This window comes from Fukomys damarensis, unplaced genomic scaffold, assembly GCF_012274545.1.
Source record: "Fukomys damarensis isolate Sample0158 unplaced genomic scaffold, DMR_v1.0_HiC HiC_scaffold_24, whole genome shotgun sequence".
NCBI lineage: Eukaryota > Metazoa > Chordata > Mammalia > Rodentia > Bathyergidae > Fukomys > Fukomys damarensis.
Genome location: NW_022900936.1, coordinates 47,545,693 through 47,561,399, shown reverse-complemented (window position 1 = coordinate 47,561,399; position 15,707 = coordinate 47,545,693).

Sequence of the window (15,707 nt, the reverse complement as noted above, 5' to 3'; positions counted from 1 at the left end):
AGAGCATTTTCTGTTCATATTTTCTATGATAACATTGTTCAGAGATCATTGCCATAAAGGTACATTAACTTGCAGTTATCAAATGTTTTAAGTGGCATAGCCTTTCCTACATAAAATATGTTTGTTCCATACTCTTGAGTTCAAAATAATAGATTTTGTATTAATATACATATAACATACATCTTTAACTGATATAATATCAATCTACAAATATCAACCCCAACCACCAAAGGAAAATGAATTGTAATGTATTTCTGATAATATTTTTATAAAACATTGGTATGGCACTATAAGAATTTAAAATTATGATAAAACATCTTATTTATTTTAACAAATAGGTTAAGTAAACACTCATATTTTGTTCATGCAGATGATATAAATTGTGCATTCACTCTGTGTAAAGTGCTGTCTGGGAAATTGAAACCAATGAATAGCAAAAGATAAACAGCAAAATTGAATAAATTAAAGTTTTGGCTTATTACTTTCTTATAGAGTTGATTACAAACAACACACACTTGAGGACCAGACAGAATAAAAAAAATAATAATAACTTCAGACTGGTTATCCACAAGCAATGATTTTCATTTGATATTTATTGAATAATTACTATTTCCCCAGAATTTTTCTAAAATTTAGGATAAATCTATAAAAGTCCCAATAACCAACTGCTTTGTGAGTGTCACTATGTTATTCAGTTCTCCATCACTATAACAAAATACCTGGACAAATAATTGATGAAGAGGAGAGGCTTATTTTGCCTAAAATTTCTGCATGGCCCTGTCCAAGGGTGAATGACTCCATCACTTTGGGCCACTGGCATGGGCAGCATAAAATTGGAGGACATAGGAGAACAAACTGCTTGCCACATCAGCCAAGAAGGAAAATGAAGACTGACATGATCCAACAGTCACCCCAATAAGCTAAGGATCTCCTACTTTCTTACCTCTTAAATACTCCACCACTTTCCAAGAGGAGCAACCCAGAGAGCACAGAAGACTTCAAACACAGGGATTATTGGGAGATAGTCATCCAACCCATAGCAGTCACAGACATAGTACATGGTAGAGTTGGAAATGAAATGGAGTTATATTTGAGTGGCTACTCCTTTGATTTATAGCAAAACACTTTAAAAGAGATATTTTGAAATATATTTCATTAGCACACACACATATATATATATATATTCACAGAAAACATATTTCTTTGCTGAGATTAAATCTGTACGTTTTTAGTAGTATATATAGAATTCTGAGTTTAAAATCCCTCTTCCTTTTCTAATTATCTCAAAGACTGTCACAAAATTCTGTAAATCAAGTTAATTTAATTAATTCTATTACCGAGCAGAAGACATATATTATTTTCAGAAAATGACAACAAATATCATGAAATGACAACCACACAAAAATGGGTGGGAGCTAAATGATGAAGAATGCATCAGAAGAAAGGAATGCATGAACAAAGGCTGGTGGAAGAGAAAGCTGGGGGAGAAGAAGAGACAAATCTAAGGAGCTGAAAGTAATTTTAATCACAGCCCTATAGAAATGAAAAGTAAGCTATAATGCCAAATAGGGCATTATATTATAAGCACGATATTATATTATTATAAGCAATATATTATATTATGAAGCACTATTTTATTTACGCACTAGGCATGTGTGTAACAAAGAGGAACTTTCCAACTTGATGTCTGTCCTTAATGATTGACAATGATGTGAGAACAGTTTAAAAATCACAACAGATAGAAGTGTAAACTGTGCTGAAGACAATAAGTATATTTCATTATGATGTGGATTTTTTATGCATCTTAGCAGTCAGCATAGTAGGAATTGCATTCTCCCGGAATTGGAATGAGAAAAAAAAATGCCTAAGGGGTAAAAAAAAAACAAAAAAAAAAACAAAACTGGATGACTTGGCTTTTTTGCTAAACATGCAAGATTAATACTATAAGAATGAAGATACAAAATGATAACAACTAAACCAAGGGTGAAATGAACAGTGTTGACCAGGATGTGTTGCTGGCCAATAACATTTTTTCAGAGATACAGGCTAATGTGGGAAAATGTGTGTACATATACACAACACATGCTTGGACTGTAGAGAAAAATGTTTGAAAATTCTGTTTTAGAGTCCATTAATTCTCTGAATTTAACATGATTTTGAGGTGTAATTATATTTTAAATTGTTTTGCAAAGCTGTGAGAGGTTATATAAATGATCATAAATAAAGTCAATAGATCAGTTGGAAATAAGCCTCAAAAAGGAAATTAGGACATATTTATTGAGAAAGATAGCTTCTGCACAAACAATTTATTTTGGTGAAAAATCAACTGAGCATGAAAAATTGTGTGCAGTGATGAAACAACTAAAGTAATTAAAAAGCAATATTTATTTGAATTTTCAGAATTTATTTAACATTCTAAAGAATCACAAAAATCAGGGAGAAGATTATAAAACTATACAAAACTTTAGCACATCCCCGTGTCTTATTTTCCTATTATAAGCTAATTTCAACTTTATGATATGTGCACAATTATTAAAGGCACAATTCAGTGGTTCTTTGTCCCACCTAAAATTAAAATTTAATAATGTATCATTCAGTGCTTACTAGTGTAATATATAAAGATTTATGAGATAGACTTACAATGGCTGCCCACAGAGTCAGGAATGGAAGAGTGCAAAAGAGTTTTCTATGCAATGGGGAGGGAAGGATCCAGTCAAAGGCCAACGGCCTGGAGCTCACTGTGGTGTCCCAAGTGAGTCCCTTTCAGGAAACCAAAGAGTCGGTGGTGGAAGACAGGACTTGATGTTTAAGGTGAGGATGAAGACTGGAGCTCTTCCAAAAAGGCAGAAGAGAAGCTTCCTTCTTCATTTCCCTTTTATTCTATTCAAGTGACAAGCTAATGGGTTTGTGCCACTCACAGGCAGGCTGGCTGTTCTGTCTGTGGTAAATCCATGCAGCCACACCCAGTACTATGCTGAACCCATTTGCCTGGGTGTTTCTTATTCAAGTTCACACAATCAGTTAACTGTCACATATATCTCACTGTTATTCAAACACCATGAGTTCAAACATTTAGGAAAAGCACTTCAAATGAGACCATTATTCTTTAGCTTTTAGTATAGTAAATATTCAGTAACAATGTATGAAAGGAATCTTTTTATGTATGAAACATGATTCTTTTAAACCTGGCTATAATTATTTTTATTAGTATATATTTACAATATATAAAGATTCACTGTTAAGAGTTAGTACACATATGGTACATGGGAACACTTCAATTTGATCTGAGTCATGTCTATATCTTAAACATCAACTTTAAACCTCTACCTTGAAACATGTCTCCCTCAATTACTTTAAAATCATCAACTTATTATTGCTTTAAGGCATTAATTATGAGCTCCATAAATTTTTGTCCTTAAATGACTTCCTTTTAAATAATTACCTTTTATCATGATCAGCTGTCTCAAAACTTCAGATTCTCAGCAGGATTAAATTCATAACTCACCCAGAAAAATATATGTTGAAATAAAGTGTAACATATTAATTTACCAGTGCAATATGAAGTTCATATGGTCTATGATGAAGGAAAGTGAGAATGTCATAAACATACCGATCATATTTACAATGTTAGCTCATCCCTTTATCCTTTTTTTTCAATTAATGAATATGTAAGACCAATGGCTCTTAAGTGAGGGGAGAAGTCAGAGATTAAGTTTTGATGTTTTGGCAATGTATTAAATAATTTAAACAACAAAAAAGAAATCATAATGAGAAAGTAATCTAAGGAAAAATATTGTATTTTGCACTTTCTTGTGATTAGGTTTTACATTTATATATATTGCCCATGCAAGCCTCTAGTAATGAGAGAGAAAGGTAAAGTATGACAAAGCTGATTGGGGGAGTATATGTGACCTGTTAATGCCAAATACTAGGACACATGCACTGGACAATTCTCAAGACCCCTCCTGTAAACTTCTTGGGAGAACTCCGATGTGTGGAATGAATAAAAAGGGAGGTAGACACCATTGAAAGCTCTCTATTGTGGCTTTCCTCATGATAGCCTTCTTTCTGCCTCAGGGTGTATTTTGTTTGTCCCAGTTTCCCATTTTTATTTTTATTTTTTGTTTCTCATTCACTTGGCCCTGTCTTGCTATACAGAGCCAAGTTTTCCTTATCCTACTTCTTTAATTTTTCCTACTTCAAATAAATTGAAACTTTTCCATTGTTTTGCGTGTTTCATTCAATTCTTTGGTCAAGAGGGAAAGAACCTGGAAATCATCTCTAGAAGGAGACTCCAGTGCCCCCAAACCTGGTAAAATTATATTATTTTAATATTATTATAAATTATTTTAACCCCTGATATAAATAGCTATCATTGTTATGAGGCATTGCTTTATTTCATATGTCATACTAAGAGCTCTGAATTCATACTTACTAATTTAAGAAAGTCAAGCAATTATTATTAAACTGATTTTAAAATTTACAAAATCATGTTAGTAAATTTGCCAGTTCACATACCTGAGAATTGTGATTTCAACAAACATCTATCATTTTCTGAAACTCATGATCTCAATAGATTTACTCTGTCACTACCTAATTTATTAATTACACTTTGCAACAATTACACAATGAACTGTAAATTCAATGACAAATACAGTTTTGTGTTTGACATCAACTAAAGTAAAAGAACCATGTAAATGCAACTATAACTATTTTATGTCATAACAAAATTATATGATAATCCGATATACAAATGAATAACTGTGTTGAACAAATACTTCACAAAGAATATACAAAAATGTCAAACAAATGCAAAAATGTTTAGCCCTATTAGTAAAGTGCAAATTAAAAGAATATATAAAACTAATTTATGAACTAAGATTAAGAAAGGAATTGTCATACACTACTAAAATTAAAGAAAACTAATAAAAAGCACTTTTTGGAAATCTGTTTGACATTCCTTTCAGCAACTAAATGTTTCTATGTCTTATGACCCGGTAACACAACCCCAAGAATATATAATTAGAATTTTTATCCATTAGTACTAAGAAAATTGACATGGTAACCATAGCTGCATTATTCATAAGAACTACAATCTAGAAACAATCCACATTTTCAGCAAAAGTCAAATGGATAAGGAAATGATATATTTGTGCAATGATACAGAATACAGCATAAATGAACCATCTTTGTAAAAAGTTCTGCTATTCACCACCAAAAGAATTTCACAAACATAATATTGAGGGAAAGTTTAAAAAATTAGATAAATTTTAGTGTTTAATGATACATATAATACACATAAGGCAAAGGAACTAAAGACAAAATAGTCAAGATGGTGCTTATATTTGTAGAACTCATTAATGGACAGCCAGGAAGGCTTCTCAGCTACTGGCAATATTCACCATCCTGACTTGGTTAGTGTCTATGGTAATACTCACAGGGAGCATGTTTTCTTGTACACACCTTTTCATGTGTGTGTGTTTTACTTCATACACAAGGATAAAGTTGGATATTTTGAATTGTAGCAGATAAAAGTTGAGAAAATACATACCAGTTTTCAATTTTAGCCACGGGAATTTTTATCCATAGATAAGCCAGTTAGTTTGGAGGGATTGGTGAATGTTTAACAGAATTTAGCAAACTTCCAACATACAGCACGGTATTACCCAGTATATCTCTAGACTTATGCATCCCACTTAGCTGTAACTTTGTGCCATTTGATTTACATCTTTCCATTTCTAGGGTTCTACTCTATTTGTAGGTATCAGTGTTTAAACATGAAGTGTTTGTACTCATTTAATAAATTCTAGTATTATAATTACTATTTTTTATATTTACTGTCTATTTTCTGGTTTCTTATAATTTATTTTTTACTTCCTTCTCACTTTTTTTTTTTTTTTTTTTTTTTTTTTTTTTTTTTTTTTTTTTTTTTTTTTTTTTTTTTTTTTTTTTTTTTTTTTTTTTTTGGTACCAGGAATCAAACTCCAGCCCTTGCACTTGTGATCCAAGCGCTGGAATCACTGAGCTAAATCCCCAGCCTGGCCCATCTTCTCACTTTTTTAAGACAAGTACTAATTTTATTTTTTAATTTCTAATACTCAAAGCTTTAACAATGAAAAGTATCTTCACAAGGGATATATGTCATCTCATAAATAAACTTATTTCACTATGATACATCCTATATTGCATTTTAAAATGTATTTCATTTTTAAATTTCACATTCCTTGATGTGGTTTCCACAGGTAAAAATTCTAACTTCAAGATAAGTCTATAAACATGAAATATATATGAATGCATTTGGTCATACTGAAATTTTTATACAGTTTTGTGAACATAGGGAGATGTCGACAAGATTTGAAAAATGAGAAACATTCAAGGAAACAATTTTAACTTTCTGTGAAAACAATTTAGGGAATGGAGTTTGGGATGAAGGGGAAGGCTGCTTGGTTTTGTTTGCTGAAATTTAGAGATTAAAAGATATGTTGCACTAGGGCATTGGTTTCTCATTTCATTTGTATTTGTTTAGTAATTATCACCTCAATCTGTCACCAATTCACAGTACTAAGCTACACTCTGCTACTAAAATTCTGTCACTGTCTTCTACATACCAAAACCAGTGAAACTGTTATTTTACTTGATATCCCTTTGACATTTCTTCTTATTACTCACCTGTATTCCACTTTTTCTCTAGCTACTGAAGCATGTCTCTTTCTTTTTACTTTCTTTTATACTTAGCTCAGGTTTATTCAGTCACTTAAAATGTATTTACTAATGTTTCCACATATGAAGTGTGGTTCCATGGCCTGAGGATATCATAGCAAGATAAATGAGATAAGTGTCATTCTAGAGATACTAATAAATAAATCACTGTCTAGCCCTTTCTTATATGACCAAGGAAGAGTTTTTTTGTGTCCTTAAATCTTCAATTAGAAATAGGTCCTGAAAAATTAAAAAAAACAACTATAATTTCAATTATATGAAATTTCAGTTTTTATGTATGTACTTTTTTGTTAATGAAAAATTTAAAACAAGTCAAAGCAGGAATGTAGACTGTTGCATAAATTTTACACATTGTTAATATGGATGTTTTTAGCATATAAGGTTACCAGAAATTATTTACAATTGTTCAACACAGTTTTGGCTCACACTTTCAATCTGTGGTCATCAGGCTTGAAGGGAGAAACAGGAGGATAAAGTGGCATGGCAGAGGAAAAAATACTCAAACTGTGGCAGCCAAGAAGGAGAGCAGGGAAAAATTGGGAACAAAAATACAACCTTGTAGATCAGTGGTGGTGAACCTAGTAAAGCTTTCAGTGGTAACAAAGAGCCCATGTGGCTTACATGCACTGATTCACCACCACTGTTCTAAATAATGCCCATGGTAATAGAGCTCCAAAATGGCCCTACATCTTTTTTTAATTAATTAATTTTATAGGTACATTAAATGTAACAGTATAATAACATTCGTCATTGGAAATTTGCATCTTTTCATAATCCATCTTAGCTCTTATCTTTTCCTAGTGAACTCATCAGGGAGTCTACTAATAACTATAGTGATCTCATGATTCTTAGATTCCACATGTATATTTTGGGGGGCATTTTACATCAAAACCATGACATTGTGCCTCTGTCCTCCAAAAGGTTCCTGTCCATCTCATTATGCAAAATGCATTTAGTCCACCTCTGAATGTTACTAAAGTTATAACAGTCTCAGCATTGCTGAAATGTTTTCTCTGAGATTTTCCTCTGATACTCAAGGAAATCTCTCAGAAGTGAGACCATCTAAAAATCAAAAAGGACGTTGAATACTTCCAACATACACTGCACAGGGCAAGCATTTATATTTGAAAAGGAAGAAATATATGGATAAAAAGGAATGGAACCCAAAGCAAGAACAAAACCCAGCAAGGCAAACATTACATCTTGTAGTGGCCCAGATCAGGTGGTGGTAATACATGAATTCCAAAAGGCTTGGGGAGCCCCAGTCCTATGGGATTGCTGATTGCTGGGCACTGGCCTCTGTCTTTTGGTGTCTCTGCCCAGTGTATGTTTTTCTCAGAAAAGGTACCACATTCTTAGCAGTCCACATTCTTGCGATCTCCACTGCTATAGCAGCTTCTTCACTCTCGGAGCTTTATGCTCTGCTCTCCCAGGACTACACTGCTTGGCCTCGCAGGTGTCCCTTTTGAAAATGGATGGAAGCCTCCCTCCCACAACTCTTAATCTACAGGCCTGAAATTCTAGAAATGCATGTTGATGCTAGGGTACATTGTCAGTTTAAGCAACAGTCAGACCATGGCTATAGAAGCCTGACTACTTGGTGAGGTGAACACTGTGAAACAAATAATAAGAAATAATTTCCTTACATGTCCCTTCTCAAATGGCTGATCAGAAATGAGCAGAAAGGATCAGCAGAACTCCTGATAGCCCATGGTAAGAGGAAAGGATCTCATTCCACAGTGCTTTATGGGACATGCTCATGAGGTACATGGTTCATGCACTCCCATACTTTTCTCAACCTCACCTTGAAGAGTATTTGTTAGTTATCTTGAAAATAAACTAGTTTGTGGCAAGTATCAGAGATCCTTACAGCAGGTTCTGATGTTCTTCTCATTGCTATTATGCAAAGTTAAATGAAAAACTCAAAAACAGAGCTAACAGACAGAAAAGTGGGGAGCCAGGATCGCCAATGTTCATGCACGCAAGGACTCAAACACCCAGGGATTGATCTTTATTAGTGACATTATAGTTAGAATAAGGTACGTTAGCGGTCATGCAGTTGCTATGGACGTGTCACTAATGCAAGAAAAGCTTGTAAAGAAAAATACAAACCATTATTGAGTTAGGAACAGAACAGACAAAGTATAGATTGTGGTTAATAATTAACCTTGTCTTTTTAGTAGAGAGGGTTTTAACTCTGGAAACAGAATTTGGGTAAGAGTCACTCTGACCTAGGCATATAGGCTTTGGCTGGACTTGCTTCTCAAAACAATCCAATTGTGGGGTTAACATTTTACAAACTATACTCTTCACAATCTACTTTGGGCATAATCAATAAGGCAGTCCCCCAATACATGTATGTTCCTTTAAAAAAATGATAAGTGAAAGCCTGGTATGGTGGTCCATTCCTGTAATCTTAGAGCTCTGTGATGCTGAGTCAATACAATTCCAATAGGAATTAGCTAGAATCAATTAGTAATTTTGTGAGACCTGTTTCAAAATATAAAAGAAAAAAAAATACTTGGAATATATATATAGCTCAGTGTGTCAGTGTGAGGCCTTGGGTTCAATTGTTAGCAGAGCAAAAGAAAAGAAGAAAAAAGGAATTCTTCTACATTTACATTTTTTTCTATTTAATTTTTCCTCTACTCTGTGATATAGCCATATGTAGTGAGTACAGGGCAGGATTATGGGGAAAAAAATGAGAACAAAGATCTGTTATATAAAGGTAAAAGATCCCAATGATAAATGTAACTGTACTTTATACTTAACAAGTACCAATAAACTCAATGAAAAAAATTATACTGTGATTATGGCTTTATTTTTATTAGCTTAATATAAAAATGCTTTATTGAAAAGTAAAAATAAAAGAATGATCATTAGTTTTGATAAATTTTATTCAATTTGCACTTTTATGTTATCTTATATTCTGTTTAATAAGTACATACATTTATTTATTTATTTATTTATTTATTATTTAATTCACTTGTTAAGGTTGGGAGATTTTTTAATAATTTTTTTTAAATATTATTTTATTATAATAATTTTTAGCATTACTGACTTTCTCAATTCCCCTTCTCTGCCTGGGTAAGCATCTTTACAGATCCATAATTTCACTAAGAATCTGATATAACTTTATTCAAGCATTTTTGATATTAAAAGATGGAATCTATTTTCCTTCCCTTATTTGTTGGCCCTCCTCACTTGCTTTGACAATAGAGTAAGAAGAATGTGGTACACTGCCAGTTCTGGATTAGCTTTTCAGATGACTGGATGTATTTTGTTTTCTTCCTCTTAGAATTCAGGCAACAAGGTAAATAACATCCATCTTGAAAGAATAATTACATGGACAAGCCCAAGCTACTTCATGTAGAGGCAGTGCAGATAAACACTTTCCATTTGTAAGTGGAACCTTCAGAAACCTTCCTGCAAAGCCAATTTCCCCCAAATATGCTGGGTGAGTGATCCATGTAGACATAAAGTGGAAAAAAGTAGATTCAATCAGTTTAGTCCATAAGAAACTTGTGACAAACAACAATTTTTTTTTTGTTTTCAGCCAAAATGTTTTGAGATAGGTATGATGCAGAAAACAAATAAGGAATCATTTTTTATAGTATTCAGCAGTCAGGAATATTTTTGCCTGTAGAAAATTGGATGTTTTTGTTTGTATTGAGGCTTCCCTTGGGAACAAAATGTTAATATCAAACTTGATGGTGAATTTTCAGTTGCCTTCTGATTAATTGAAAAAAATAGTATGTATTCACAATCAACATGGTTATTTATGCAATGGTAAAACTTCAGTCAATGTTCAATTTGTAGAAAGCAGAGTGGCAGGAATATGACAGTCAATTATTACTGTTAATGAAAATTTGACTCTTCAGCAAAAGAAAATTTAAAATTTAAGCCAAAGGAAAGAGATTAAAAATTGGCTGAAGAAAATAAACATATAGAAAATTTTAAATGGTTTTTATTAAAAAATCAGCATTTGAAAATTGCCAATAAATGATCTCTTTAAAAACATACTAAATCTGCAAAATATTAAGGGAATCATTCACTAGAAACATGACTAAATATGCACTAAAACATGTTTAGGTCAAAATATATTTTTCTTCCCAATTATTTAATGTGGTTAATATTTTTAATTAAAAGATCCACTTTTTCATATTTTGTCTTATGCTATTATAAAATACATGTAGTTCCAGGGAGTAATTCTCAATTATTCTTCTGAAAGGAAACAAAAAAAATACAAAAGTCTATCTTTGAACATACAAAAAATTATTAAAAATGGAAGACTCAATCAATAGTGAATAAAACAAATATGGTGTTAAATAAAAATTTAAAAAGCTATTGCAATGCCAATAATTTGTCTTAGTAAGATATATAAAGGCTTAGTAGATAATATAGTGGATGTTGTGGTTTATATCTAGATGTACCCCAAAGCTTTACAGACAAAGCTTCGTAGAGCTTGGGGTAGGTGACTGGATCAAGAGACTTCTTAGTAGATTCCTTCACTGATAATTTGTAGGGAAAAGTGATGTTGGGAGAGTGTGTTTTCTTCCCTCCTCCCTTGACATTTCTTTCTGCTTCCTGCTACCATACCATAAACTATTCTACTCTGCCATGTTTCCTGGCCTTGAAACCAGCCAACTATGAAGAGAAACCTTTACTAAACCTTTCCTCCTTCTAGTTAGGAGTGTTAAGTACTGTGTCTCAGCGATGAGAAACCAACTAACAAAGTAGTGTAAAAATCAAAGAAAAAGAAGCATGTATTCTTCTTCTGAAGTGGGATACCCACCTGTTTTTAAATAATGAAAGTGTAGACTGAACTTTTTGTATTCAAAACAGAACTCTAAATGAAATAAAGCATTAAATGTAAATAAATAAATAAACTCATTAAAAGAAAAGAAGATTAAGCCAATAGGCTTATCTGCAATCTACACACACAGGAAGGGGAATCTTTAATGAAACATACTTTGAAAAAATAATTGAAGGACTTCTAATTCTGGTTATGAAACAGAATATAAACATTACATGACATAAATATGTACATAAGAGTGAAAAAGCATACAGCGTGTTTGGGAGTACTACTCAGCCATAAAGAATGAGAAACTAGAGACATTTATAGCCAAAGGGTTGCACATTGAGAGGAGATACTCTTAAGTGAAATAAATAGGACACATATGTATAAATACCAAATAGTTTTTCTTGTGTGAGAAACTGAAAGTGCAAATAAGAACTAAAAGCTATAACAATGTGAAATAGGAAGAAAAGGAGCTAAGGGGAAAAGGAAGCAGGAGGGGTAGGGAAAAAGAAAGTAGAGAATGGAATTAAGATGAAAAAAAAATGGAAACAGAGTCTTTGTGGATAGGGAGGGGTGTAGGGGTTAAAGGGAGGGCAGGTAATGGGGAAAAATAAAATGGATTATGTAAAGGTGCAAATTTCCAATGATAAATGCTGTTACATTGTATAACTTAAATGAACCAATAAAATTAATTAATTTTAAAAAAGAAAAAATTGCATGTACTGCAAACTTGTACTAATAAAAATTAAAAATTCATTAAAACATAAGTAAAAAGGAATAAAAAGTCAAAAGAAGATGTCTTCTTCACAATAACCATAAGATATAACTTGTTAATGTACAAAATCTTTGTCTGAAACCCACCAGAGCAGAGCTGTTCAAGATAGCTTCTGTGATAATGCACTGTTCAAAAGAATATTCTTTGATCACATGTGAGTTTATAGTTACAGAAATGTGGAAAGTGCAATGGAGAAAGTGAATGTTAATGTTACTGAAATTTAAGTAATTTACATTTAAATATATATATATATAGCCACAAATAGCTAGTGACTACTGGGATGGATAGCGCAGCCTGACAGAGCTGAAGGTACAAAGAAAGCTGAATGCACTAAACTGAACCAAGTGTGGAGGGAGCCCTGTAGAGACAAATGTCTGCTTTCAGCCATGACTTAACAGCAGATATAGGAGGAATCCTACTGAAATAAGGGGAAAGTAGAAATCAGATGAAGCCTTTAAAAAACTTTTATTGATCATGAGTGAACTGAAGTGACAGATCTGAATTCTGAAGAATCAGAGAAAAAGTCAGTTTTCACACATTCTTCAGCTCACCCTGTCAACTTTTCTTCATCCTGTGGTCTTCACTAAAAGCAAAGGGTGAGGAGATAAAACCAAGTAATGAAATAGAAGGTCCAGGAAATATCACTGCTCTTGCAGGCAGTGCCTTCCCCAAGTGACATGCAGCAACCTGCTGAAGACTGGAAACAGGCACCCAGGTAGAGAAAAACAATACAGGCCTTGTTCAAATGCATTATTATGACCATCATAAGGCTGAAGAAAGGACAATGGATAAAGGAATGTATCCCAAGATTGACAAGGGTAAGAACAGAGTGCAAGATAAAAAAAAAAATAACTTCCTACTAACCCCCAAACCTGATATCCACATTACAAAATGTATAACCAGGCTATGATCTTTGGTTTTCTGAGTTTTGGTATTCTATAACTTGCCTGAAAAAAATGTTCCAGACCTTTCTTCAAAATGTTTGAAGAAGGCCTTAAATGGCTTCTAACTAAAACCAAAATAAGTCCTAGACAAGGCTCAAATACAGATTATATAACCCAAGTGCCCCCACTGCAAGGTGTTCTGAAAATAAAAGGGCATGCGTATCTTGAGATATATTATTTACTTTATATTACATACTCAATTTGTTGAATCTTTAACACAATATTTAGAACAAAAATAAATAAAACAATTTGCCAAAAGAAGCAAGAAATTGAAAGCTCGAAGAAGAAATAGTCAATATAATCAATGGTACACATATTGAAAATTTCAAATTAATCTATTTTCCAAGTTTAAAATTGTTTCAGCAATTAACGTGGACTGCACTGCTATTTATTTTTTCTTTTCTTATAAGTTTTTGGTACATTTTGGGTATACAATAAAGTTATATTTATCATTGGTATATTGTACCTTTATATGGTGTATCCTGGTTCTTAATCTTTCCGCATTCCTCTGCCCTCCTTCACTCCCTCCACCCTTCCCTATTTACAAAGACTTTGTTTCCATTTTTTCATTTTCTCATATTTTTCCTTTCCCTTATCTCCTTTCCCCTATCCCTCCCACTTTCCATAACCTATAGATTTTTTGGTACTATTTCACAGTATCAATTATACATTTGATTCTTATTTATGCTTCTATTTTCTCACATCGGAGAAATTATTCTGTATTTACACATGTGTCCTTTTTATTTCACTTAAGAGTATGAACTCAATGTGCATCCATTTAGCTATAAATGTCTGTTTTTCATACATTATGGCTGAATAGTACTCCATTTTATAAAACAAAAACAAACAAACAAACAAACAAAAAAACACATCTTTATCCAGTTTCCAGTTCATGGGTAACTGGGCTTTTTCCAAGCTTAAGCTATTACAAACTGTTCCTCTACAAATATGGGTGCCCATATATCACTGTGGTATGATTCTTTTAATTCTTTTGGGCAGATATCCAGCAAAGAGATAGCTGAGTCAGATGGGACAACTAATCGTAGCTGTTTAAGGTATCTCCATATTGATTTCCACAGTGATTGACTGCGTGAATCTGCACCCCCATCAACAATGAAGGAGTGCTCCTTTCTCACCACCACCCTGTCAACATTTGTTATTGATTGATTTCTTGATAGCAGCTGTTTTTTCTGGGGTGAAGTGGAATCTCAGTGTTGTTTTTATTTGCATTTCTCAAATGACCACTGATGTTGAACAGTTTTTCACATTAAATCACTATTTCTTTAGAGCACATCATAAAAGTCTACTGTGATCTAGTCATATTCAATATTTTAATGTGATTCAGTAGTCCTGAAGTATATGGGTGTATATCTGCTTCAACTACAAGAGGAAGTATGTTTTTAGTGGAACAATAATAAATATTAATTTTTCTCTTTCATATTATTTATCACCTTTCAATATTTAAATCTAGATATATTAGGATCCTAGAAAATCAGTTGAGAAAAAAATCTTGATTGACTTTATTGGTAGTATTTTAAAATTATTTGTTTATCTTATATAACTCTGCTAGGCTGAAAATGTGTTACATATAATGCACAAACATAGCTGGTTAAACATATGTGATATATGATGCATACCATGCATATGATAAGTTTATTACTGCATACTTAAACATTGTTTATAATGCTTCATATACTTAAATTGTACTTGAAGTATAGTTACATAGGGCATTTTCTTTATATATTCTCTATGCTTGTCCACAATATAGATTTCATATTTCACCATGCAATATCAAATTATTTTCCATCTGTGTCCTTAATGGCACCTATTAAAATTCCATACTTTAATTAGACATTTCAATGGATACTATAAAATATGTAAGGAACCCTGTATTCTCTCCCTCTTTATGTTTCTCTAATTGTAATTCAGTATAGGAAGGCTATATTTACCTTAACTCTATATATATTCTATATATTTAGCAATTCAGGAACCCATGCCCAGCAGAACATGGATAATATTCTGAGATACTGTGGTATCTAAATGGTAAATGAACTCCAAAGAGCCATAATTACCTTATTTTTGGTTCAGTATACTACTTGGCCTCTATGAGTCAAATTGCCATTTTATATCCCTACCTTTATAAAATTCCATATTGAATAAATTAAAGATTTATATGATTCATAATTTAATCACAATCCCAATTTTGAGATAATTTCTAGGAATTTAAGCTCTTTAAGAGTAATTAAAATACATTAATAACATCAAAATTATATACATCCCTAAATTGTCAAGGTACTTGAATGAATCAGTTTTATTTCCAACTAGATCTTTGTCAAAGATGCTTAGAGAAAATGCAAGGAATTCAATTTCAGTTTATACTTACAGCACAGAACTTCCTTTGGGTATATTAATATAAAAAATGTATTTTTTTGTTTTTTACTATATGCAATTTAAGTATTTCATAAAA